General features: G+C 36.7%; 1 pseudogene; it reads left to right on the forward strand.

Annotated features, from left to right (window-relative positions):
* Positions 1–336: 336 nt before the first annotated feature.
* On the forward strand, positions 337–11,560 carry LOC109675782 (olfactory receptor 5V1-like; annotated as a pseudogene).
* The last annotated feature ends 14,707 nt before the right edge of the window (positions 11,561–26,267 follow it).

Raw genomic sequence — 26,267 nt, forward strand, 5'->3', positions numbered from 1 at the left:
GATCCAGCAATCCCACTCCTGGGGATATACCCAAAGTAATGGGACACCGATTACTCCAGAGGTACTTGTACACCCATGTTTATTGTAGCACTATTCACAATAGCCAAGTTATGGAAACAGCCAAGATGCCCCACTACAGACAAATGAATTAAGAAAATGTGGTACTTATACACATTGGAGTTTTACTCAGCCATTAAATCTTATGAAATCTTATTATTCTCAAGTAAATGGATGGAACTGGAGAACATCATTCTGAGCAAGGTTAGCCAGGCTCAGAAGACCAAAAATTGTATGTTCTCCCTCATATGTGGACTTTAGATCTAGGACAATACAGCCATGTTGTTGTACTTGGTTCACCTGCTAAAAGGAGAACATATACGAGAGGTATGTGGATAGGTAGGAAACCCAAAACACGAAAGTGTTTGATGCCCCCACTGCAGAGGAAATAATACAGAAACATTAAAGTGACAGATGTCACTATGGGAAGGGGATCAGGAACTAGTGAAAAAGTCTGGTAGAGATTAATCAACTTGGATTATAACACACTTGTACATGAAAGCAATGCTAGGGATCTCTCTGTATAGCTATCCTTATCTCAACTAGCAAAAACGCTTTGTCTTTCTTATTATTGCTTATGTCTTCTCTTCAACAAAAATAGAGAAAAGGGCAGAACAGGTTCTACCTGGAAGCAAAGCAGGGGGAGAGGGAAGAGGAGGCAGGGGGGAGAAATCGCCCAAACAAGTATGCACATGTGAATAAATGAATAAAAATTAAAAAAAAAACTATACAAGCAAGACAATGGTGTGGCATTTTTAAAGTGCTAAACTACAACAAAAACCTGTTAACTCAGAAAATATCCTTCAAATATTAAGGGAAATAATAATTTTTCTTATTGGAAAATTCTAAAACTGAGAGAATGTACTGCCAACAGACATACTCTAAAAGAACTGTTTTTGAAAATTCTTTGACCATAATATGATTTCAGTAATACAAAGATATCTGAAAAGTTCCTAAATATTTAAATATTACACAAGATACTTTAAGATAGCTCCTAAGGAAAAGAGAAATCTCAAAGGAAATTTTAAAATATTTTTAGCAGAATCAAAATTAAAACTTAATATACCAAAAATTATAAAATATAGCTAAAGTACTAGTATATCTTTTAATGTTTATATTTTAAAAGCTCATATCTAAAAAATCATAACCTATGCTTCCACTTTAAAGTAGAGAAAGGAGTATACTAAACCCAAAGCAACAAAACAAATCACAGATTTTAAAGGGAGAATCAATGAAATGAAAAAATAGTGAAAATCAATTAAAATAAGTTGGATCTTTTAAAAGATCTAGCTAGACTAAGAAAAAAAGATAAAAAAAACAAATTATAAACATTCATTATCTCCAGAAATAATCTATTCCTTGAAGAATTCACATATGTATTCTGCTGTTTTGTTTTGTTTTTCACTCAATGCATGCTACTGGACTCTGTTCCCCATCAGAGGAGAAGTGATATCTGATGTTCTTGATAAGCCTTGGTCTTACGTACTGCACACCAGGGCTTTCGGTAGATAGCCTTTACAAGTAAAAAAAGAGAGATCAATACTTATACTACATTAAAAAGATAACTTTGAGCCAGTCAGTGGTATATGCCTGTGATCACAGCAGAGGCAGGAAGATTGCAAATTTGAGGTTAGCTTGAACTGCATGGTGAGATCCTGTCTAAAAAAAAATTGATTATGGAACACTATAAACAGCTCATAAACTCAACAACATAGATGAAATATGTTTTGTTGGAAAACACCAAATACATAATCTTAGATAAACAGATAGTTCTATGAGTGTTTGAGAAATTGAATTTGCAGCTTAAAACTTCCCCAAAAGAGTCCAGGTCCATATAATTTAATTGCTGAATTTTAACGGAATATAAGAAGAAACAGCTATTTTGTATCATCTTTCCTAGAAAGTAGTAAATGAAAGAAACTTCCCAAAACATTTTATGTGGTCTTAGGTTCCCTACTAACAGAACCAGACAAAGACATTACAAGAAAATTATAGACCAGTATCATTCCTCATAAACATAGACACAAAATATTCATCAAAATATTAGCAAATTGAATCCAGAAATATAAGAAGGATAAAATTAGTCAACTGACATCAATCCCAGGAGTGTAAGGCTAGTTCAACATTCAAAAAGTCAATCTATATGATTTTCCATATTAACAGACTAAATAAGAAAATACGTGTAGCATCCTAATATATTCAGAAAAATTATTTGAGAAAATTCAGTATCCATTCATAATTTTTTTTAAAAAAACTATCAGTAAATGGGACTGAGATGTACCTCAGTGGCAGAGTACACACTTCGCATGTACAAGACCCTGGTTTAATCTCCAGCATCCCCTAAAACAAACAAGCAAACAAACAAAAAACCTCTCAGTAAAGAAGGGAAATGTCTAGCTTGATAAAGAACAATGGGTACATATAATGAGTCACGTACATAGCATATATTACCTATTGTGACTTTTTTCAGCAATTGTCTGATAAGCAGCATTAATATCAGAGTACAATGAACAAGCTGAGCTAACTTCCACTGTCTGCCTCAAGTAACTTCCAGATGCAGGATTTCCACTCACAGCTTTCTTGCTCAAGAGTCCACTATTTCTACAATAATAGGTGACCACAAAGATTGACAAAGTAGCAGCAGTTATGGTTCACAACAAATTAGCATGAATAACTAAATAAGATATTGGTCATTTTAGCAATTATCTTTTCAGAAAATGTAACGTTTGCTGAGGTTAAATTTTGGATTACTAAAGTTTACCTTAATGGAAAAAAGTACTTAACTACACAAGATTGGATAAAATTTCTTATATCTTATTTTTTTTTTTCATTTTTCTTTTATTATTCATATGTGCATACAAGGCTTGGTTCATTTCTCCCCCCTGCCCCCACCCCCTCCCTTACCACCCACTCCACCCCCTCCCGCTCCCCCCCTCAATACCCAGCAGAAACTATTTTGCCCTTATCTCCAATTTTGTTGTAGAGAGAGTATAAGCAATAATAGGAAGGAACAAGGGGTTTTGCTGGTTGAGATAAGGATAGCTATACAGGGCATTGACTCACATTGATTTCCTGTGTGTGGGTTTTACCTTCTAGGTTAATTCTTTTTGATCTAACCTTTTCTCTAGTTCCTGGTCCCCTTTTCCTATTGGCCTCAGTTGCTTTAAGGTATCTGCTTTAGTTTCTCTGCGTTAAGGGCAACAAATGCTAGCTAGTTTTTTAGGTGTCTTACCTATCCTCACCCCTCCCTTGTGTGCTCTCGCTTTTATCATGTGCTCATAGTCCAATCCCCTTGTTGTGTTTGCCCTTGATCTAATGTCCACATATGAGAGAGAACATACGATTTTTGGTCTTTTGAGCCAGGCTAACCTCACTCAGAATGATGTTCTCCAATTCCATCCATTTACCAGCGAATGATAACATTTCGTTCTTCTTCATGGCTGCATAAAATTCCATTGTGTATAGATACCACATTTTCTTAATCCATTCGTCAGTGCTGGGACATCTTGGCTGTTTCCATAACTTGGCTATTGTGAATAGTGCCGCAATAAACATGGATGTGCAGGTGCCTCTGGAGTAACAGTCTTTTGGGTATATCCCCAAGAGTGGTATTGCTGGATCAAATGGTAGATCGATGTCCATCTTTTTAAGTAGCCTCCAAATTTTTTTCCAGAGTGGTTGTACTAGTTTACATTCCCACCAACAGTGTAAAAGGGTTCCTTTTTCCCCACATCCTCGCCAACACCTGTTGTTGGTGGTGTTGCTGATGATGGCTATTCTAACAGGGGTGAGGTGGAATCTTAGTGTGGTTTTAATTTGCATTTCCTTTATTGCTAGAGATGGTGAGCATTTTTTCATGTGTTTTCTAGCCATTTGAATTTCTTCTTTTGAGAAAGTTCTGTTTAGTTCACATGCCCATTTCTTTATTGGTTCATTAGTTTTGGGAGAATTTAGTTTTTTAAGTTCCCTGTATATTCTGGTTATCAGTCCTTTGTCTGATGTATAATTGGCAAATATTTTCTCCCACTCTGTGGGTGTTCTCTTCAGTTTAGAGACCATTTCTTTTGATGAACAGAAGCTTTTTAGTTTTATGAGGTCCCATTTATCTATGCTATCTCTTAGTTGCTGTGCTGCTGGGGTTTCATTGAGAAAGTTTTTACCTATACCTACTAACTCCAGAGTATTTCCTACTCTTTCTTGTATCAACTTAAGAGTTTGGGGTCTGATATTAAGATCCTTGATCCATTTTGAGTTAATCTTGGTATAGGGTGATATACATGGATCTAGTTTCAGTTTTTTGCAGACTGCTAACCAGTTTTCCCAGCAGTTTTTGTTGAAGAGGCTGCTATTTCTCCATCGTATATTTTTAGCTCCTTTGTCAATAAGTTGCTCATAGTTGTGTGGCTTCATATCTGGATCCTCTATTCTGTTCCACTGGTCTTCATGTCTGTTTTTGTGCCAGTACCATGCTGTTTTTATTGTTATTGCTTTGTAATATAGTTTGAAGTCAGGTATTGTGATACCTCCTGCATTGTTCTTTTGACTGAGTATTGCCTTGGCTATTCGTGGCCTCTTGTGTTTCCATATAAATTTCACAGTAGATTTTTCAATCTCTTTAATGAATGTCATTGGAATTTTGATGGGAATTGCATTAAACATGTAGATTACTTTGGGGAGTATCGACATTTTTACTATGTTGATTCTACCAATCCATGAGCATGGGAGATCTCTCCACTTTCTATAGTCTTCCTCAATCTCTTTCTTCAGAAGTGTATAGTTTTCCTTGTAGAGGTCTTTCACATCTTTTGTTAGGTTTACACCTAGGTATTTGATTTTTTTGGAGGCTATTGTAAATGGAATTGTTTTCATACATTCTTTTTCCGTTTGCTCATTGTTAGTGTATAGAAATGCTAATGATTTTTCTATGTTGATTTTATATCCTGCTACTTTGCTAAAGCTATTGATGATGTCTAGAAGCTTCTGAGTAGAGTTTTTTGGGTCTTTAAGGTATAGGATCATGTCGTCTGCAAATAGGGATATTTTGACAGTTTCTTTACCTATTTGTATTCCTTTTATTCCTTCTTCTTGCCTAATTGCTCTGGCTAGGAATTCCAGTACTATGTTGAATAGGAGTGGAGATAGTGGGCATCCTTGTCTGGTTCCTGATTTTAGAGGGAACGGTTTTAATTTTTCTCCGTTAAGTATAATGCTGGCTGTAGGTTTGTCATATATAGCTTTTATAATGTTGAGGAACTTTCCTTCTATTCCTAGTTTTCTTAGAGCTTTTATCATGAAATGATGTTGGATCTTATCAAAGGCTTTTTCTGCGTCTATTGAGATGATCAAGTGGTTTTTGTCTTTGCTTCTGTTAATGTGGTTTATTACGTTTATTGATTTTCGTATGTTGAACCACCCCTGCATCCCTGGGATGAAGCCTACCTGGTCGTGGTGGATAATCTTTTTGATGTGTTGCTGAATTCGGTTTGCCATTATTTTGTTGAGGATTTTTGCATCAATGTTCATTAAGGAGATTGGCCTATAGTTCTCCTTTTTGGAGGTGTCTTTGCCTGGTTTTGGGATAAGTGTAATAGTGGCTTCTTAAAATGTGTTTGGCAGTTTTCCTTCCCTTTCTATTTCATGGAACAGTTTAAGGAGGGTTGGTATCAGTTCTTCTTTAAAGGTCTGATAGAATTCAGCAGAGAATCCATCAGGTCCTGAACTTTTCTTTTTGGGGAGACTCTTGATTGCTGCTTCAATTTCATTTTGTGTTATAGGTCTATTCAGGTGATTAATTTCCTCTTGGTTCAGTTTTACATGATCATATGTATCTAGAAATCTGTCCATTTCTTTTAGATTTTCAAATTTATTTGAATATAGGTTCTCAAAGTAGTCTCTGATGATTTCCTGGATTTCCATGGTGTTTGTTGTTATCTCCCCTTTTGCATTCCTGATTCTACTAATTTGGGTTTTTTCTCTCCTCATTTTAGTCAGGTTTGCCAGGGGTCTATCGATCTTGTTTATTTTTTCAAAGAACCAACTTTTTGTTTCATTAATTCTTTGTATGGTTTTTTTGGTTTCTATTTCGTTGATTTCAGCTCTTATTTTTATTATTTCTCTCCTTCTATTTGTTTTGGGATTTGCTTGTTCTTGTTTTTCTAGGAGTTTGAGATGTATCATTAGGTCATTGATTTGGGATCTTTCAATCTTTTTAATATATGCACTCATGGCTATAAACTTTCCTCTCAAGACTGCCTTAGCTGTGTCTCATAGGTTCCGGTAGGTTGTGTTTTCATTTTCATTGACTTCTAGGAACTTTTTAATTTCCTCTTTTATTGCATCGATGATCCATTGTTCATTAAGTAATGAGTTATTTAGTTTCCAGCTGTTTGCATGTTTTTTGTCTTTACTTTTGTTGTTGAGTTCTACTTTTACTGCATTGTGGTCAGATAGTATGCACGGTATTATTTCTATTTTCTTATATTTGCTGAGGCTTGCTTTGTGCCCTAGGATATGATCTATTTTGGAGAAGGTTCCATGGGCTGCTGAGAAGAATGTATATTGTGTAGAGGTTGGATGAAATGTTCTATAGACATCTACTAGGTCCACTTGATCTATTGCATATTTTAGATCTTGGATTTCTTTATTGAGTTTTTGTTTGGATGACCTATCTATTGATGATAATGGAGTGTTAAAGTCTCCCACAACCACTGTGTTGGCGTTTATATATGCTTTTAGGTCTTTTAGGGTATGTTTGATGAAATTGGGTGCGTTGACATTGGGTGCGTACAGATTGATGATTATTATTTCCTTTTGGTCTATTTCCCCTTTTATTAGTATGGAATGTCCTTCTTTGTCTCGTTTGATCAATGTAGGTTTGAAGTCTACTTTGTCAGAGATAAGTATTGCTACTCCTGCTTGTTTTCGGGGGCCATTAGCTTGGTAAATCTTCTTCCAGCCTTTCATCCTAAGCATATGCTTATTTCTGTCGGTGAGATGAGTCTCCTGTAAGCAACAAATTGTTGGATCTTCTTTTTTAATCCATTTTGTCAAACGGTGTCTTTTGATGGGTGAATTAAGTCCATTGACATTAAGTGTTAGTACTGATAGGTATGTGGTGATTCCTGCCATTTAGTTATCTTAGTTGTTTGAAGGTTTGATTGTGTGTACCTAACTTGATGTTACTCTTTACTGTCTTGCTTTTTCTTATCCTGTGGTTTGGTGCTGCCTGCCTTTTCATGGTTAAGTTGGGTGTCACTTTCTGTGTGCAGGATCCCTTGCAGAATCTTTTGTAATGGTGGCTTTGTGGTCACATATTGTTTTAGTTTCTGCTTATCATGGAAGACTTTTATTGCTCCATCTATTTTGAATGATAGCTTTGCTGGGTAGAGTATCCTGGGGTTGAAGTTATTTTCATTCAGTGCCCGGAAGATCTCACCCCACGCTCTTCTTGCTTTTAATGTTTCTGTTGAGAAGTCTGCTGTGATTTTGATGGGTTTACCTTTGTATGTTACTTGTTTTTTCTCTCTTGCAGCCTTCAATATTCTTTCCTTAGTTTCTGAACTTGTTGTTTTAATGATGATATGTCGTGGAGTAGTTCTATTTTGATCTGGTCTGTTTGGTGTCCTGGAGGCCTCTTGCATTTGTATGGGAATATCTTTCTCTAGATTTGGGAAATTTTCCATTATTATTTTGTTGAATATATTACGCATTCCCTTCGCTTGCACCTCTTCTCCTTCTTCGATGCCCATGATTCTCAAGTTTGGTCTTTTGATGGAGTCGGTGAGTTCTTGCATTTTCTTTTCACAGGTCTTGAGTTGTTTAATTAATAGTTCTTCGGTTTTTCCTTTAATTACCATTTCATCTTCAAGTTCTGAGATTCTGTCTTCTGTTTGTTCTATTCTGCTGGATTGGCTTTCCGTTTTGTTTTGCAGTTCTGTTTCGTTCTTTTTTCTGAGGTTTTCCATATCCTGGCTGTTTTCTTCTTTATTGTTGTCTATTTTTGTCCTGAGTTCATTTATCCATTTATTCATTGTGTTCTCTCTTTCACTTTGGTGTTTATACAGTGCTTCTATGGTTTCCTTTATTTCTTCTTTTGCTTTTTCAAATTCTCTATTTTTATTGTCTTGGAATTTCTTGAGTGTCTCCTGTACATTTTGGTTGACCCTATCCAGTATCATCTCTATAAAATTCTCATTGAGTACTTGTAGTATGTCTTCTTTTAAATTATTCTTGTAGGCTTCATTGCGTCCTTTGGCATAGTTTATCTTCATTTTGTTGGAGTCTGGCTCTGAGTTTCTGTTCTCTTCATTCCCCTCTGGTTCCTGTACTAATTTTTTGCTGTGGGGAAACTGGTTTCCTTGTTTTTTCTGTCTTCCTGTCATTGTCCTTGGTGTTGTTACTGTCCCTGTACTGTGTGTAATTAAGTATTTTCTAGCTTGTAATAATAACAATGGTAATATTGAGAACGGAAGAGTGAGCTGAGATGGAAAGCAAGAAGTTAAAGAAAAGGGGAAAACAAATATACAGACAAGAGGGAGAAAGCAGAACAAGGTATCAGACAAGAGAGTTTCAAAGGTATAAACAGGGAGTGTTAGTGTACTAATCGACAGTAAGCTGAACAGACAATAGAGAGACAGAGAGAGGATTGAAAATCAAAGATAAAAAAAATAAAAAATAAGTATATGAAAGTAATATCTATTTATAAAAATGAATTAAAATAAAATGGAAAATAGGAAATTAAAAAAAAAAAAAAAAACCAAAAAACTTCCAAGTTTATATGCAATGCAATTTCAGTCTTAATAATTTGGATGTCCGTCTTAATCTCCAGTCCTGGAGTTGGTGCCTCAGATGTTGTTCTGTAGTTGTCTCATCAAAGGGGATGCATAAAGTAGAACAAAACTACACTCACACACACACAGAAGAAAAAATAAAAAAAAAGCCCCACCAAGTGTCCCCAGTTCAAATGCAATAGTTTCAGTAAGTTTTTCGGCTTGCAGGTGTAATTCGGTTGTTCTCTCATCAAAGGTAGGGAGAAAAAGAAAAAAAAGCGTCTGGAGGCAGTTCTGAGAGTGGTATCTGCAACTGTGGCTTGCCTGCCTGCTGCTCTCAGCCTGTAGCTGGAGGCGTTATTTATGCAGATCTCTGGGGTGAGCTTAGCACTCACCTGGTCCCACAGGCTTTGTTTGCTCAGAGTTCTCCTGTGCGGGGGAGGGGGGCCTCTGCTACAGGCTTTTCCCTTTCCAAGCACTGGGAAAGGCGACACTGCCCCGCGTTGTCAGGCCTGCGTGTTTATTTACAGTTCACGTGGGAAGTGGGTCTTCCCTCCTCTCACAAGCGTCCCTGCTCCTGGTTGCTGGCGCGCCCCGCTCCCGCCAGAGCCTCTCCGGCCCGCCCGGCTCGTTTATTTACAGTCCCGGGAAGGATTCCCTTCCCCCAATCTTCAGCGCTCAGGGCGCCCCACCCTCTTTCCAGCGTGTCTTAACTGTTCTTATTGCTTATTACTCAGTTTCTCTTTTTTTCCCGGGTGGAGGTCAGTCTGTCCAGGGGGCTATGCTGCTCTGGCCCAGGCTTGTCTGTGGCGGAACCGCGGTACCGCGAAGCTCACCTGGTCCGCGTCTTCCCAAGCCGTATGGGCGCCGGCCACTGGCGGCCCCCGGGGCCTCCTCGGTTCTCCGTTTAACGTGAAGTGGAGATTCTCTGCACCGGCTGGAGATGTGGAGGAGTCAAAGTTATGCCTTTTCTCGGTGATTATGCCTGCAAAGTGTGTCTCCAGCGTCTCTCCAAGATTTCACTATAGGAGGCTCGCTTTCTGCTTCCTCCCTCTAGCCGCCATCTTGGAATCCTCTCCTCTTATATCTTATAAACCTTGAAAAGATAAAAAAAAAATCCTACTGAAAAAATGAGATCAATTTATATAAAAGAAGGCTGACTTAAAATTTTATTCTGAAGACATAACCAGAGATGATCACAGATAGTTATGCACGAAAATTTTTCTTGCAGTGTTTATAATAGCAAAGAGAATAGAAGCCATGTAAATGTTCAGTCAAAAGGGAGAGATTAAATTTATTTTGAGTTATAAAATGCAATGTAGCCATGAGAATTTGTGTTCCTGATATTTAAAACCTATAAAGAGACATCAAGACTTACATATAAAAAATCTAGAACAGAACACACTGAAAAGTAGCATTGATTCCTTGGGTGGTTCTATTTTTCTTTATAATGTGCATTTTCTTAGTTATTCTTAATGAAAAATTTTTATTCAAAAATACCATACAAAGAAAAGAGTTTAACACACTGAAGTGCAATGTTAGAAAGGAGATACTTCAGTCTCATTGAGACACAAGGATTAGTAACTTGTAGGTTTTGAACAAGTTTGTTTTTTTTTTTTACCAAGCAGCAGTCATGCAAAAAAAAAAAAAAACCTATGAGAAATTGTGGTGTCCCCAGACATTCCTATGCCCTTCTTTCTACATCCCAGGCTTCTGTGCATACAACTTTATCTGTGTCCTCTGCAGATTTGCTAACCTATTTGAGGATGTTCTCAGCACATTCTTATTACAGTTTCTTTGTAGTCTTTTGTAGCCGTGACATCATTTGAAATGAACAATCAAACATTCGTCACAAAATTCATCTTCTTGGGATTTTTCCAACCACTCCAACCTACAGGGCTTGTTCTTCCTGGTCTTCCTGGTCACTTACCTGATGACTGTCATGGGGAACATGCTCATAATAATGGCCACCAGGGTCAGTCCCACTCTCCACAGCCCCATGGACTATTTCCTCAGACACTTGAGCTTCTTGGACATGTGCTACACATCCACCACCATCCCAGTCACGCTGCTGAACTTCTTCCAGGAGAAGAAGGCCATCTGCTGTGAGTGCTGTCTCTCCAAGATCTTCTTCTTAGTGACATGTGCTGCCACTGAGGGTGTCCTATTGGCTGCCATGGCTTATGACCACTATGTAGCCATCTACTGCCCCCTTCAACACCCAGTCCTCTTGAGTGTGAAGGTGTGTGCTTGCTTGGTGACTGGGTCCTGGCTGTGTGGGTTAGTGAACTCTGTGACACACACAGTGCTGGCAGCCACACTTACTCTGTATGGGCCCAACCAGATCAACCACTTTTACTGTGACATCCCATTGCTCCTGAAGCTCTCCTGCTCAGACAACTCTTAACGAGTTGTGCTCCATGGACAGGGACACCATTGGTCTGAGCCCCTGCCTGTTTACTGCAGGGTCCTACATACTCATCATCTGGGCCATCCTTAGGATTCCCTCTGCTCAGGGCAGGAGCAAGGCCTTCTTTACCTGTGCATCCCACCTCACTTTGGTGGTGGTCTTTTATGGGATGGCCAACTTCAACTATGACAAGCAAAGAGAAGGGTACTCCTTGTACATGGATAACCAGTTCTCTGTGCTCTTCTGTGTTGTAAGCCCCATGCTGAACCCCATCATCTACAGCCTGAGAAACAAGATCAAGGGTGCCCTGAGGAAGCTGGCTTAAGGTGTGCAGTCCATAGATAAACTGGTCTTCAAGCTGAATAATATCACCACCTGAAAAAACCTCATGGGAATTTGTAATGCAGAGAGTTTTAGAGTCTGCATCTGGATTCTGAATTTCCACATACTTGTTCTTCAAATTGATCTTCCCAGAACTCATTTCTGTTCTTGCTTTTCACACTTGCCCTCTTTCCACTTTGCAAGTTAAGATGTGTCAGATATCTTGCACTGGTTTTCAGCACCATTTCTATCCTTCTCCATTCTCCCACATCAGGGGAGTAGAGTATGATAACCTTATTTTCTAGACTCCTTCCTGACAGGGTTTCCATTTTAGATTCTGCCAATAAGAGAAGGAAGAAAGAACTAAAAGGGAACTGTCTTTTAGTTAGAGAGGAAGAAAGGGAAAAAAGAAACAATTGGGTTTTTTGTGGATTGCGTAGTAGCAGCAGCAGAATCCTGGGTGACAGGAGCTGACATGTGTCATCTCCTATATATGCTGCTCCTAAAATGTAGGGTCATGGAAGGAATGGAATGACCCTTTGCAGCTTTGCCTTGAGTGATGAATACAATGCCCCAGTCTGTTATTTTCTTCCTAGCAGTCCCCACTGCAATCATTAATAGCAGTCTATTAACCACATTGTAATCTTCATTTCCACCATAAAGGTCTATGGTTTTCAATAGACATTTTATTTCAGGCAAGGACTACGATAATTTTAAGTATGTTTTGTTATTACACTTCATGAACTATCAGATTTTTATTTTCTATTGGCTAAGATGTTATCAACACATTCAAACTCTGTCAGGTTAGATATGCTATTGCATCTTTGAGAGCCTGATTCCTAGAATGGCTCCTGATGTAACATATTATAGCAATTACTGTATATAGTGGAAATAAAAAAATCTGTACTAGATATTTCAATGTGAAGAAATTTAACATGGAAATTACTTACAAAAGTGTTGGGAGGGCTGGGAGACAGGGGAAAGAGACGACAGCTAACTCTGCCCTTGAGACAGAAACCTGTAACCTACCTATAAAAAGACATTCATTCCATACTTGTGTGATCTTACATTTCAGGTACTTTTTACAGTGGCAATAATCTGATTAATACACAGAGAATGCTTTTGTTCTGATATTAACTTGACCAGTTTCAAGAGATAACATACTTTCTGTTTCAGAGTTTTTTATTTATAGACAGCTGGCTCCATTGTTTCTGGGCTGTAATGAGAGAGAACATCACAGCAGAAGGGTATGGCAAAGTAATGTTGTTCACTACATGGTGGGCAGGAAGCGTAGACAGGGAGGGGCCAGGGACAGAATACCCTTCAAAGGCATGACCACAGTGAGTTTTATACTCCTACTTCCCAACACCTCCCAATAATGTCATTAAAATATTCACCTTTCTATGAATTAATTCATTGACTAGGTGAGAGCCCTTGTGGTCGGTCTAATCACCTCCACCAGCTGGAGACCAAGCCTCTAACACATTATTCTTTCAATGGACACTTCTTATCCAAACCACAGACTCTGATTACAGAATAACAAAGTAAATTAAAACACCACAATCTCTCTCTCTCTCTTATGGGTTAATTAGGGCATTAACTGGGGAATGAATGGGACCCTATTAATTTGAATAGGAAAATGCTAATGACTTTGGACAAATATCAAAGCCTTAAATCTCCAAATCTTCATCAAGTAGCTCCTCTAAGGAGACTAACTTTCCCTAAGTTGAAAGCTCTGTTGACCCCACCTGAGGCAATTGTCTTACAAGTAATGCTAATTTTCTCTCTTTTTTGGCAGTACTGTGATATGAACTCAGAGCCTGCAAGCTACGGTCCAGTCCCTAATTCTCTTTAAGATGCTCATCCATTATTCCTCATTGCCATCAGACTCTTAATTGGGTTGCATACACCCATGTTTATTGCAGCACTATTCACAATAGCCAAGTTATGGAAACAGCCAAGATGCCCCACCACTGACGAATGAATTAAGAAAATGTGGTATCTATACACAATGGAATTTTATGCAGCCATGAAGAAGAACGAAATGTTATCATTCGCTGGTAAATGGATAGAATTGGAGAACATCATTCTGAGTGAGGTTAGCCTGGCCCAAAAGACCAAAAATCATATGTTCTCCCTCATATGTGGACATTAGATCAAGGGCAAACACAACAAGGGGATTGGACTTTGAGCACATGATAAAAGCGAGAGCATACAAGGGAGGGGTGAGGATAGGTAAGACACCTAAAAAATTAGCTACCATTTGTTGCCCTTAACGCAAGAAACTAAAGCAGATACCTTAAAAGCAACTGAGGCCAATAGGAAAAGGGGACCAGGAACTAGAGAAAAGTTTAGATCAAAAAGAATTAACCTAGAAGGTAATATACACTCACAGGAAATTAATGTGAGTCAACTCCCTGCATAGCTATCCTTATCTCAACCAGCAAAAACACTTGTTCCTTCCTATTATTGCTTATACTCTCTCTTCAACAAAATTAGAGATAAGGGCAAAATAGTTTCTGCTGAGTACTGAGGTGGTAGGGGGGGAGAGGGTGGGGGCAGAGTGGGTGGTAAGGGAGGGGGTGGGGGCAGGGGGGAGAAATGACCCAAGCCTTGTATGCACATATGAATAATAAAACAATAAAAAAAATTGGGGTGCATACCCAGAATGCCCCAGGGTAATAATACAAATGGTGTATAATATTATAAATTTCACACCAAAAGAAAATTTCAAGATTTTATTATGTTTTATTGATAGAAGCCTTAAAAATATGTACAAAAATGGATCCTTAGGATGCTATAACAAACAGGACAGAACATATTTCTGGATGATTTTGAGTGTGTCATATGAGTACACTTATAGGAAATGTGGGGGGTCAAGATGTTTTCCTGAGCAGCTGGAAGCAGTTCCAACAGGTCTCTGGTTGACTGAAACCTAGACTCAATGGTGACCTAATTCAATAAAAGTCAAATTCCAGAATATACATAATGTAAAGGATGAGATACAAAAGATTAGGGAAGTAAGAATGCTGCAAAGGATATCTTTTACTCTTACCTTATTACCACATAGTAAGTACTCAAGGAAGACGCAAAGCACATTCCCTTTACCAAAGTTTGTCTTCTGTCACCTGAAAATGACACTAGGAGATGTCATCATTGAAATGAGATCCCTAATTTCAGTGAAGATAATGGGATGGAGGTCATATGTGTGAGCAGTAATCAGAATATTTTAATCTGCAGAGATTTTTGGCAGTGGCTAAATGATAGTGGTGTAGATTAGAAATAATGGGCATCTACTAAAATATTTTCTGTTGTATGTAATATGAGAAACTCCTAAGTGTGCTGACTAGAATCATTGCTGAAATCATTATAATGGAGAACTACCCAAATCCAGATCTTAGACCTTCTAAAATCACTACATGAAGTTTGCAGCATGTCTATGGTATACAGGATGCCATAAAAAAAGTCTCTGTGCCCCAGTAGGATAATCATAGTACCAATCCCCCAGAATTTGCAGCAACACCATGTCTTCTTCTTCAAATAGCTCTTCTTCTTTTGAGAAATAGCTCCTGACTGCTACAGGGCCCCCAAAAGATACTGTATGCTGGCCATGGAATACAAAGTGATTGCAATTTGAGCTGTTCGTATGAGTTATGTGTTCTCAGATCCACCAGGCCACAAATATGTATGTCATCAAGTGGAAGTGGTATAGAGAAGACAAGGCTCAAAACAGTCTTGAAGGCATAAATTAACTGCATGAGTGACTGACTCAGATGTCCACATCATTTACTCTATTACAGTGGCACTCTCTGTGACACTCCCCTTATAGGAAGTTCTCTAAGACCAAAGAAAAAATGTGGAAACTGCTTGACAGATTCAGTTCCACAGGATACTCCGGCATGACACAGGATGGACTGATAAGTCATTGCTTGAAAGGTAATGAGTAAATTTAATTCTCCAAAGGGGCAGAATTTTGAGCAGTAAATCTGGTTGTTTCTTCTGCCTGAAAAAGAAAGATTTTCAGAAATGTGAATTAATACAATTCATAGAGAGTGTCTAATGATTTGGATGGGTGGTTAGCAACTTAGATCACATAAGGATGGGATGTTTCTAACAAGAGAATCTGGAGAAGAGATACATGAATGAACCTCTCAGGGTGGGGCAGATTGTGAGGACTTAGGCTGCCCTAGGAGAATGCTCGTGAAATGGCTGTTCCACGCTTTTCTGATGACCACCAACATTGAGTACCCAGTTTTCCAACACTAGAAACAAACTTAGAGTCATTTCTGTGGCACTTGGCCAGGGGAAGATTGACTATATTAGGCCACTCCCTTTAGAGGAAGGGCAGAGATTTTCACACTGAAATGGAAATGCATACATCTCTCAGTATCATCATTCAGGAAATTGTGAAATGCCTTGGTTTTCATAAAATTATCACATATGGCATTGTTTAATGACCCAGGAACTCATGTCATAGAAATCTAAGTGCAGCCAACAGTTGTAATCTCATATCTTATTCTTGAAAGGCAAATATCTTTTAAAAATGTTGGAATGGCCAATTAAAGACTCTGCTGAGGTGCCAGCTGGGAAACAAGACCTTCAACATTTGGATGCAATTCAGCTGTTCCCTCCTTATTCATGGGGAGATGTTGAAGACGTCCAGTAGATGTCTGAGTCTTATATAAACTATGGGGTTTTTTTCTTATACATATATACCTATGATAAAATTTAATTTATAAATGAGAAATGGCAAAAGATTAGTAGCAATACCTAACAATAAAGTGCAACAATTGTAATATACTGTAATAAAAATATGTTAATGTGGTTGTTCTCAAAATGTCATAAAGTACTTTTTCTTATAGTACCTTTTCTCTTAAAGAAAGCACTTTACAGCTTCTTTTTGAATATCCAAGTTGCCAGCATGACTACTCTTGCATCTTGGGACCATTACAAAGTAAAACAAAGGTTACTTGAGCATAAGTACTGATACGACAGTCCATCAGGTAACTGAGATGGCTGCTAGGTGAATAATGGGCAGGTAGTGTATACAACATGAACAGCAGAAAATGTGCAGTGCAAGGTGTCATTGCATTACTCAGAGTGGCAAGTGATTAAATGTTTATGAGTTGTTTATTTCTAGAATTTTCCATTTCCAAGACCATGGTTGACTGTGGGTAAGGGAAATGCAGAAAGGAAAAGCAAAATCAATGCTGGGAATGGGGGGAGCTACTGTATAATTCTGGACCAGTGAAAATATATGGCATGGTTTCTACTGAAGCCAGAAACCCTGGGTCTGTAGCCAAATGGTGAACATGGGGTTGTTCTTTTCATTATTTACCCAATTATCCACTCACAGGACTTTTGTTTCTGGGCTCTTCTAGTGCAGCTTCCAAGGCAGAAACACAACAATGGAATCATTGAACCAGAATTTGCCACTACAGTTTGGGGCTCTGAAAGCAACTGAGCTAATAGCAAAGAAGTAAGTTGCTATTTTTTTATATGACTACTTGCCACTGTAAGAAAAAAGACTGAGTTTTTGATGTTTGACTGCTGACGACCTCCAAGTTGCTGCTCTTGGATGGATCATTTTTCCCTCGGTCCCTATCTACCAATTCCAAAAAGAAAATGTGGCACTCCCTCTACTGGCGCTAGCAGAAAGTCCCAACCATGCAACCCTTCAACCTGGCCCTACCTCCTAGACACAATAAAAGCAAAAGTCAAGGCTTCATTTTCCCTTCATTCCAGAAGGTACCCGAGCTTCAGAAATTCCTAGAGTGTTTACTAGGTGAGTAATAAATAAATATCACTACAGTGCATTTCCCCTTCTTTAGATTCCCATAAACGGAACAATTAGGCTTTGTGGGTTTGTTTCTTTTCGACTAAAAACAGACATTTAAGGTCTTTGGGACAATGAATATTTTGTAATTCTTAGCTTTCCATGAAATTGAAGGAAGACATAATCCAGCAGCAAGCTGATAGATTATTTTCATATTTACTCAGGTACTTACTGTTTCTGATGATTTTTCATTATTTTCTTTAGGATCAGGACTCCGTCTGTTATCATTTCTTTTCTTCTCTTCAGCCTAAGAACTTTTTTTTAAGTATTTCCTGCGTTGTAACTCTTCATTTAGTTTTCCTGTATCTGAAATTGTCTTTGCTCCATTTGATTCTAGAAGAATGCTGGTGTTTCTTTTTTCTTTTAGCATTTAAAAAGTGCTGTTCCATTGTCTTCTGTCTTCCACTGTTTATGAGAAGTAGCTAAAAATCAACATTTTTGTTGGTTCCTGGCTCTAACTTGTCACACTTTTTTAATTGTTTTCAAGGGATTCTCTGTTTTTACTGTTCAGCACTTTGATGATAATTAATGGTTTTCATTACATTTATGTTGTGAAAGATTCACTGAAAGTTTTAACCTGCAAATATGTCCTTCAACAAATTGAATATCTTCTTGGTAATTATATTTTTTTAAATTTTTACCTCATACTTTGTCTTTCTTTGCTTTTTGAGACTCCAATTTTAGGGCTGGTGGAATGGCTCAAGTTGTAGAATGCTTGCCTAGCAGGTGTGAGGACCTGAGTTCAAATCCCAGTACTGAAAACAAACAAACAAAATCCCTCCAATTTTATACTTTCAATTTATATGCATTTGTCTTTCATAGGCATTTGACAGAATAATCATAAAGACTTACAAAGGTGTTGTTACTGATAGCAATACTTTACTTTTGTTGCTGTGTAGCATTTTAATTTATTAATATTGTGAATTTAATTTACTATTTCTCTAGCTTTTGGTAGGAGAAAATTAGATTCTTAATTTTATGTCTTTTTTTCTTACATAAAAAAGACTAAAGTCATAAATTTTCCCCTAAAAATTCTATGTTCTTTTTTTAAAAAAAAAAAGGCTCCCAAGTATAAAGGGATATTACAGTAAGATAAAATTCTGAGAGGAAAATGGACTATAAATATAATTTAAAGGAGAAATAAAAGTAATGTAAAATTCTGATACTCAAAGATATCTTTTTTTTTTTTGGTGTGCTGGCATTTGAACTCAGAGTCTCAACTTGCTAGGCAGGTGGTCTACCCCATGAGCCACTTCATCAGCCCTCATATTTATACTCCAACAGTGCTTTATCAAGGTATAATTTGTACATGGTTAATATGCATATATTAAGTATACAATTCAGTACATTTAACAAACTATGCAACCATCTTGCAAATGAAGACAGACCACTTTCACTATATTTGCACTCTTTAGCCATCACTCCTCACATTTTAACCAACCACATTCTGGTCTCATGACCATAAATTAATTTTGCCTTTTCTGGAACATCATGCATAAAACATTACATAATATACACTTTTTTATATTTATCTTCTTTCACTTATGTTTTTAAAGTTCATCTATGTAGTCTTTTCTATTTTTTTAATCAACACAAAAATCTTATAACTTTATGGGGTACACTGTAGTATTTCAATACATGTATATAAAAAAGTGATGACTAAATTAATTTAATTACATCTTATAACCCCCCACATTTATCATTTCATTGTAGTAAGAACATTCAATATCCTCTCTTTGACAGCATATAGAATGGAAGAAAATCTTTGCCAACTGTACATCTGACAAAGGATGTATAACCAGAATATAAAGGGAGCTCAAAAAACTAAACTCCTAAAGAATCAACAACCAATTAATAAATGGGCAAAGGAGCTAAACAGATAATTCTCAAAAGAAGTGCAAATGGCCAATAAATGCATGAAGAAATGATCAACATCCCTGACCACAAAGGAAATGCAAATCAAAACAACACTGAAATTTCACCTCACTCCCATCAGAATGGCTATCATCAAGAACACCAACAATAAATGCCAGCAAAGAAGCAGGGGGGAAAGGAACCCTTATACACTGCTAATGAGAATGTAAATTAGTGTAACCACTATGGAAAACAGTACGAAGGTTCCTCAAAAAACTAAAGTTAGAACTACCATACAATCCAGCAATACCACTCCTGAACATATATCCAAAGGAAATTAAGTTAGGATTCAGTGGAGCTACTTGAACACCCATGCTTATTAAACTACTATTCACAATAGTCTAGCTATGGGAAAAGTCCAGATGCCCTACATCTGATGAATGGAGTAAGAAAATGTGGTATACAACAATGAATAGACTGAAAAAGAAAACAGGAAAGCAGTCACATTTATAATAGCCTCAAAAAATACCTAGGAATAAATTTAACAAAGGAAGTGAGAGACCTCTACAATGAAAACTATAAATCACAAAAGAAAAAAAAAGCAAATAAGATATCAAAGATGAAAAGACATCCCATGCTCACGGATCGGCAGAATCAATATTGTGAAAACGGCTATGCTACCAAAAGCAATCTGCATGTTCAATGCAATCCCCATCAAAATTCTAGTGACATTCTTCACAGAGATAGAAAAATTAATCCTAAAATTCATACAGAAACACAAAAGACCTTGAATAGCCAAAGCAATCCTCAGAAAAAAGAGCAAAGCTGGAAGTATCACAATACCTGACTTCAAACTATACTACAGAGCCATACTAATAAAAAGAGCATGATATGGACATGAAAAAAGACATGGAGACCAATAGAACAGAATATAAGAACCAGATATAAATCAACACAGCTACAGCCATCTGATTTTTGACAAAACATATGTTGGAGAAATTATAATTTCTTCAACACATGGTCCTGGAAATCTGGATATCTAAAAGTGCAAAAGACTGAAACTAGACCCCTGTCTCTCACCCTGTACTAATATTAATTCAATGTGGGTCAAAGATCTCAATGTAAGACCTGAAACTTTGAAACTACTACAGGAAAGAATAGGGAATATACTAGAATATATAGGCACAAGCAATAACTTCCTGAACATAAATCCAGTAGCTCGGCAATTTAAAGAAAGGGTTGACAAACGTGAATACATCAAACTAAAAAGCTTCTGCACAGTCAAACAAAACAGTCACAAAACTGAAGAAACTCCACAAAGTGGGAGAAAATCTTTGCCAGCTGTGCATCTGACAAGGGGTTAATAACAAGAATATACCAGGAACTCAAAAAACTACACTCAATAACACAATGAAGAAATGGGCAAATGAACTAACAATTTTCAAAGGAGGAAGGACAAATGGTCAAAAAACACGTGAAGAAATGCTCAACATCCTTGGCCAGAAAGGAAAAGCGAATCAAAACGGCATTGAGATTCCACCTCACTCCAGTCACAGTGGCTCAATAACACAAACAACAAATGCTGGCAATAATGCAAGAAAAAAGGAACCCTCATACACTGTTTTTGGGAATGTAAATTAATGCAACAACTATGGAAAGCAGTATGGAAGCTCCTCAAAAAACTAAAAATAAAACTACCATTAAATCCAATGACACCACTCCTTGGAATATATTCAAAGGAATATAAATCAGGATACAATAGAGACACTTGTGTAGCCATGTTTATTGCAATACTATTACAATAGCCAAGCTGTGGAAATAGCTCAGATGCCCTACTACTGATGAATGGATTAAGAAACTGTAGTATGTAGACACAGTAGGGTTTTAACCAGTCATAAAGAAGAATGAAGTTATTTTATTTGCAGGTAAAAGGATGGAACTGGAGATGATCATTTTAAGAGAAGTAAGCTAGGTTCAGAAAGACATGCATGTTTTTTCTCATATGTGAAAGTTAGACCTAAAAGATTAATATATACATATATGTATATATGATACATAGAGAGAACATGTTTGTAATAGTGGGACTGCTTGATAGAACTAGTAGAAGGTGCAGGTGGAAAAAAAAGAATGATAGTGAATAATATCTAAATACATCGCAGCTGTGTATGAAGATGGTATAAAGAAATGCACTGAAACCTGTTAAAATAGGGTGAGGGAGAAAAGGGAAGGATAGAGTATTAAAGGGGGTCAATCTGAAATAAAATATATTTTATGTGTGAAAAAGTCCTCTCTTCTACTTATCTTGAAATATTAATATGTATTAAATCATTGTTAACTATAGTTATGCTACTGTCCTGTAGAACACCAGAATTTATTCCTCCTGTCTAACTGTAATTTTGTACCCATTAGCCAATTTGTGTATGAATAGTTCATTCTTCTTTATTCCAAAGCAAAAAAATACCACTGCTGTCTATCCATTCTTGCATTAATGAACATCTGGGGAGTTTTTATTCTAAGACTATTATGAATAAAGCAAATAAGAACATTCTTATATGGGCATACATTCATATACCTTAGATACACAATATATATTTCATATATAAATTTCCATATCATAAGTTAAGTATTAACTATCTTACAAACTCCCAAGGAATTTTCTAAAATATCTGAATATGTTACACTCCCCCCCAGCAACACAAAATATGTTGACCACTTGGTCAACATCTCACTCACTCAATCCCTCACTCATTCACTCACTTGAGTCTTCCTAATGTTAGCTGTTCTGGTACTGTATGCAGTGGTGTTACATTGTGGCTTTACCCATTTCTGATGACTAATAACTTTGATCAGTGTTTCATATGCTTATGAGCATTTAGGTATCTTTTATAAAATTCACATTTTTATCTTTTGCTCATGTTTAGGTGGGTTATATGTGTTTCTGATGATCAGCAGATTTTTTTAAATTTTAATAAAATCCAATTTGCAAAATTTTCCTATGTCCTATCTAAGAAATCTTTGCATGGCCAAAGTTGTGAAACTATTTTTGTTTTTTCATCACATTTGTATTTACAGCCTATGCAAATTGGGCTTCATGTATGGTACAAAGTGGGAGCTCAACATTATTTTTTTTTCCCTCAGATAGCTATCCAATTTCCTCAGAACCAACTATTTAAGTCATTTCCTTCCACTTTTTCTATGACATCTTTGTAAAAAAATACATTTGTTGATTACATATGTGTGGGTCTATTTTAGGACTCTATTCTCTAAATCTGTTTGGTTTAGGATTATGACAAAATCCATTTGCTAACTTTTGCTTTTCTTTTCTTTTTTTAAAAAAAATTTAAGTACTGGGGATTGAACCCAGGGCTTCACACTGGCTACCAACCTTGTTTCTTTTTCATTTTTTTTTCAAGATTATTTTGGTTTGTCTAACACCAAAGTAGGATTCAGAAGTTCAGGAAACCCCAAGAACAATGCAAAAATATTTTCAACCTTTTAACTTTATTGATTTCTGCTTTTGACTTTGATGTTTCTTTTCTACTATTTTGATTTCATTTGTCCTCCTACTAGCATCTTGAGGTAGAAGTGTAGTTCATTCTTTTAAAAATTTCTTCTTTTCTAGTGTAGGTATTTAGAACTATAAATTTTCTTCTAAAAAGTGCTTTAAATATGACATTCTAGTTCCACAACTTTTAATGGTGCATTTTATAACCACTTGTATATCATTTTGTCCAAAATATTTTAAATTCATATTGTGATTTCCTTTTCAATTCCTGAGTTTTTTAGAAGTATGTTATTTAATGTCCTATTATTTTGTGCTTTCCTATTTATCTTTTTGTTACTGATTTCCACTTTAATTCCATTGTGTTTAGAGATACACTTTATATGTTTCAATAATTGTAAATTTATCAACATTTATGGGCTTGAATATGGTCTCTCTTGGCAGAAATCAATGAAATAGATATGAAGCTGAAATTTTGTTCTCTGAAGTTATTTTCATGTTCCTTCTTGGGTTTTTTGTGTGTTTGTTTAACTTTCTGAAACCACCAGAAAGTTGTAGAGTTTTCAATGGACTCTAAGAGAATGTTTACTCTTCAGTTGTTGGGTATAGTGTTCTATAATATCAATTAGAAGGGGTTGGTTGATTGCATTGTTCAAACCTTCACACAAAATTATGAGTTTGTTTTTATTTCCTTTTAGTCCATCAAGTTTTACTTCCTCACTAAAGCTATGTTATCTGATGAATACACATTGTTAAAGATAGTGCCAAATTTATACTTTAAAGAGTTTTATCTTTTAATAGGACATGTTAGCTAATACAAAATTATAGTAGAATTTATACTATTTGATGTAACTTTTTAACAGCTTTATTGACACATAACTCACATATCATAAAATTCAATCTTTTACATTGTATGATTCAATGACTTTGAGCAAATTTACATAGTGGTGCAACATCACTAGAATCCAATTTTACCAACATTTTCATCACTCCAAGGATTCCTTATTCTTATTTGCACTCAATCCCCATTCCCACCTCCAGCCCCAAGAGGCAGCTAATCCAATTTCTGTGTCTATAAATTTGCATATTTTGGAAATTTCATGTAGATGGAATCGCATAATATGTGGCCTTTTTCGTCTGTTTCTTTGACAAGATTCATCCATGTTGTAGCACAAATCAGTACTTCCTTTGTTTACCACCCACTAATATCCCATTGTGTAGATACACCAATTTTATTTATCCATTTAGTAATTGATAAACATTAGGACTGTTTCTACTTTGAGGCTACTATTAATTTTTCTGCTATTAACATTTACATGCAAGTTTTGTTTTGAAATATGTTTTCATTTTTGAATGGATTTCTGAATCATATCCTCTTGAAGACCTGCCAGGCTTTTTCTAAGGCAGCTATGCTATGTCACAGTCCCATCTGCAACAGTTTGGGGTTCCAGTTCCTCCTTTCTCATCAGCACTTACTGCCTCTCTTTCTGATCATAGCTATCCTGGTGGGTATAAATGATATCTCATTGTGCTTTTTTTCTCCTTCTATTTTATTGTTTTTACATTTACTTACATGTGTGTATACATTGCTTGTACCACCTCCCGCCCCCACCCCCTCCACTCCCCACAACTCCCTGCTTCCAGGCAGAACGTGTTCTGACATCTTCCCCAATTTGTTGAAGAGAAAACATAAGAGATAATAAGAAAGACATATCATTTTTGCTGGTTTGGGATAAAGATAGCTCTACAGAGAGATTCCTAGCATTGCTTCCATGCACTTGTGAATTGCAACCCACATTGATTCATTTCTTCCCAACCTCTTCACTCCTTCCTGGTTCCCTTCCCATAGTGGCCTCTGCCAGTTTAGGATTACTATATTCACTCCTCTACAGTGAGCACATCAAACACTTTTGAGTTTTAGGTTTCCTTTCCTTTCACTATTTCTCCCATGTGTGTTTTCCCCTTAGGGTATGACCCATGTCCAATAATATTACTGCATTTGTTTGGGGCCTATAATCCACATATAAAGGAGAATACACAATTTTTGGTCTTTTGACCTTGGCTAACATCACTTAAGATGATGTTCTCCATTTCCATCCATTTACTTGCGAATGATAAGATTTCATTCTTCTTCATGGCTGAATAAAATTCCATTGTGTATAAATATCACATTTTCTTGATCCATCCCATTGGTTGTGGGGCATCTTGGCTGTTTCCATAGCTTGGCTGTTGTGAATAGTGCTGCAATAAACATAGGTGTGCAGGTGCTTTTATAATAATTCGAGTTGCCTTCCTTCGGGTATATCGCTAGGAGTGGTCTCATTGTGCTTTTGTTTTATATTTCTCTGAGGGCTAAGGGTGTTAAGCATCTTTTCATTTGCTTACTGGCTATTTATATACTTCTTAGGAGAAATGTATACTAACTGTGCTCATTTTTAATAGGATTATTTGACCTTTTATTGTTTAGTTATAAGAAATCTTTATATATTCTAGATACAAGTCCTTTGTCAGATACATGTTTGCAAATATTTTCTCTTATTCTATAGATTGTGCTTTCACTTTCTGTCTTTTGGAGTTTTTGTTTGTTTGAGAAAGGGTCTCACCATGTCGTCCAGGCTGGCCTCAAACTTATGATGCTCTGCCTCGATGCTCTGAATGCAGGGATTACAGGTAAGGACCACCACACCAGACTTATTGTATGTGCTTCTGGTATCATACCTGAGAAACTATTTCCTAATCCAAGATCATAAAAATTTACTCCTATTTTTTCTTAGACTTAATAAAGTTTGGGTGCCTACATTTAGGTCAATGGTTCTTTTGACTTTTCTGTATCTTAGTTATAAGACTTCCAAGTGATGTTTTGTAAACAAAATTATTTGTGAGCCAAGAACTGCCTATAATATGTGATCCTTTGAATGACACAAGATGCATTTTGACATTAGTTAGGAATATGTTAGACAACTGCCTTGGTTCTTTGGTTTTGGGGGATAGGCAAGGAAATGCTTCTTCACAAAATATACTGATTAATGTATGAGTTAGTAGAAGAGAACTTTTTACAGGTTCAAGCATTTACAAAATTAGCCAGATGGGCTACTTGAATCTCACTATAATATTTATGTTTTGGTTGCCTTTGGGCTATGCTTAGATTTCAGACAATTTATACACCCCATTATGACATGTCTGAGATCTCCTAATAAGCACTAATGTTCCTTAGCAGAAAAAACATAAACTGTTCATGGTGTCTGCATTTTTGACATCTGAATCTGACACTGTCAGATGTTTCTTGTCCTAGTTTTATTGTAGTGAAATTTTACAAGATAATCCAACCTACTGCCTTCACTCTGTCCTGAAGAGTTGCCAGTTCATCTCTCTTTCTTTTCTTATATTCCAGAGACAATTGGTGCTAGTGCCAGGACATGGGCAATAGCAAGTAGAACCTGACCTGATTGTACTAATGAACTTCAATAATCAACCATTCAAAGAGGATCTGATGTGCAACCTAAATTAAGGAGAGTGTTT

Source organism: Castor canadensis, chromosome 12, assembly GCF_047511655.1.
Source record: "Castor canadensis chromosome 12, mCasCan1.hap1v2, whole genome shotgun sequence".
Classification (NCBI taxonomy): domain Eukaryota; kingdom Metazoa; phylum Chordata; class Mammalia; order Rodentia; family Castoridae; genus Castor; species Castor canadensis.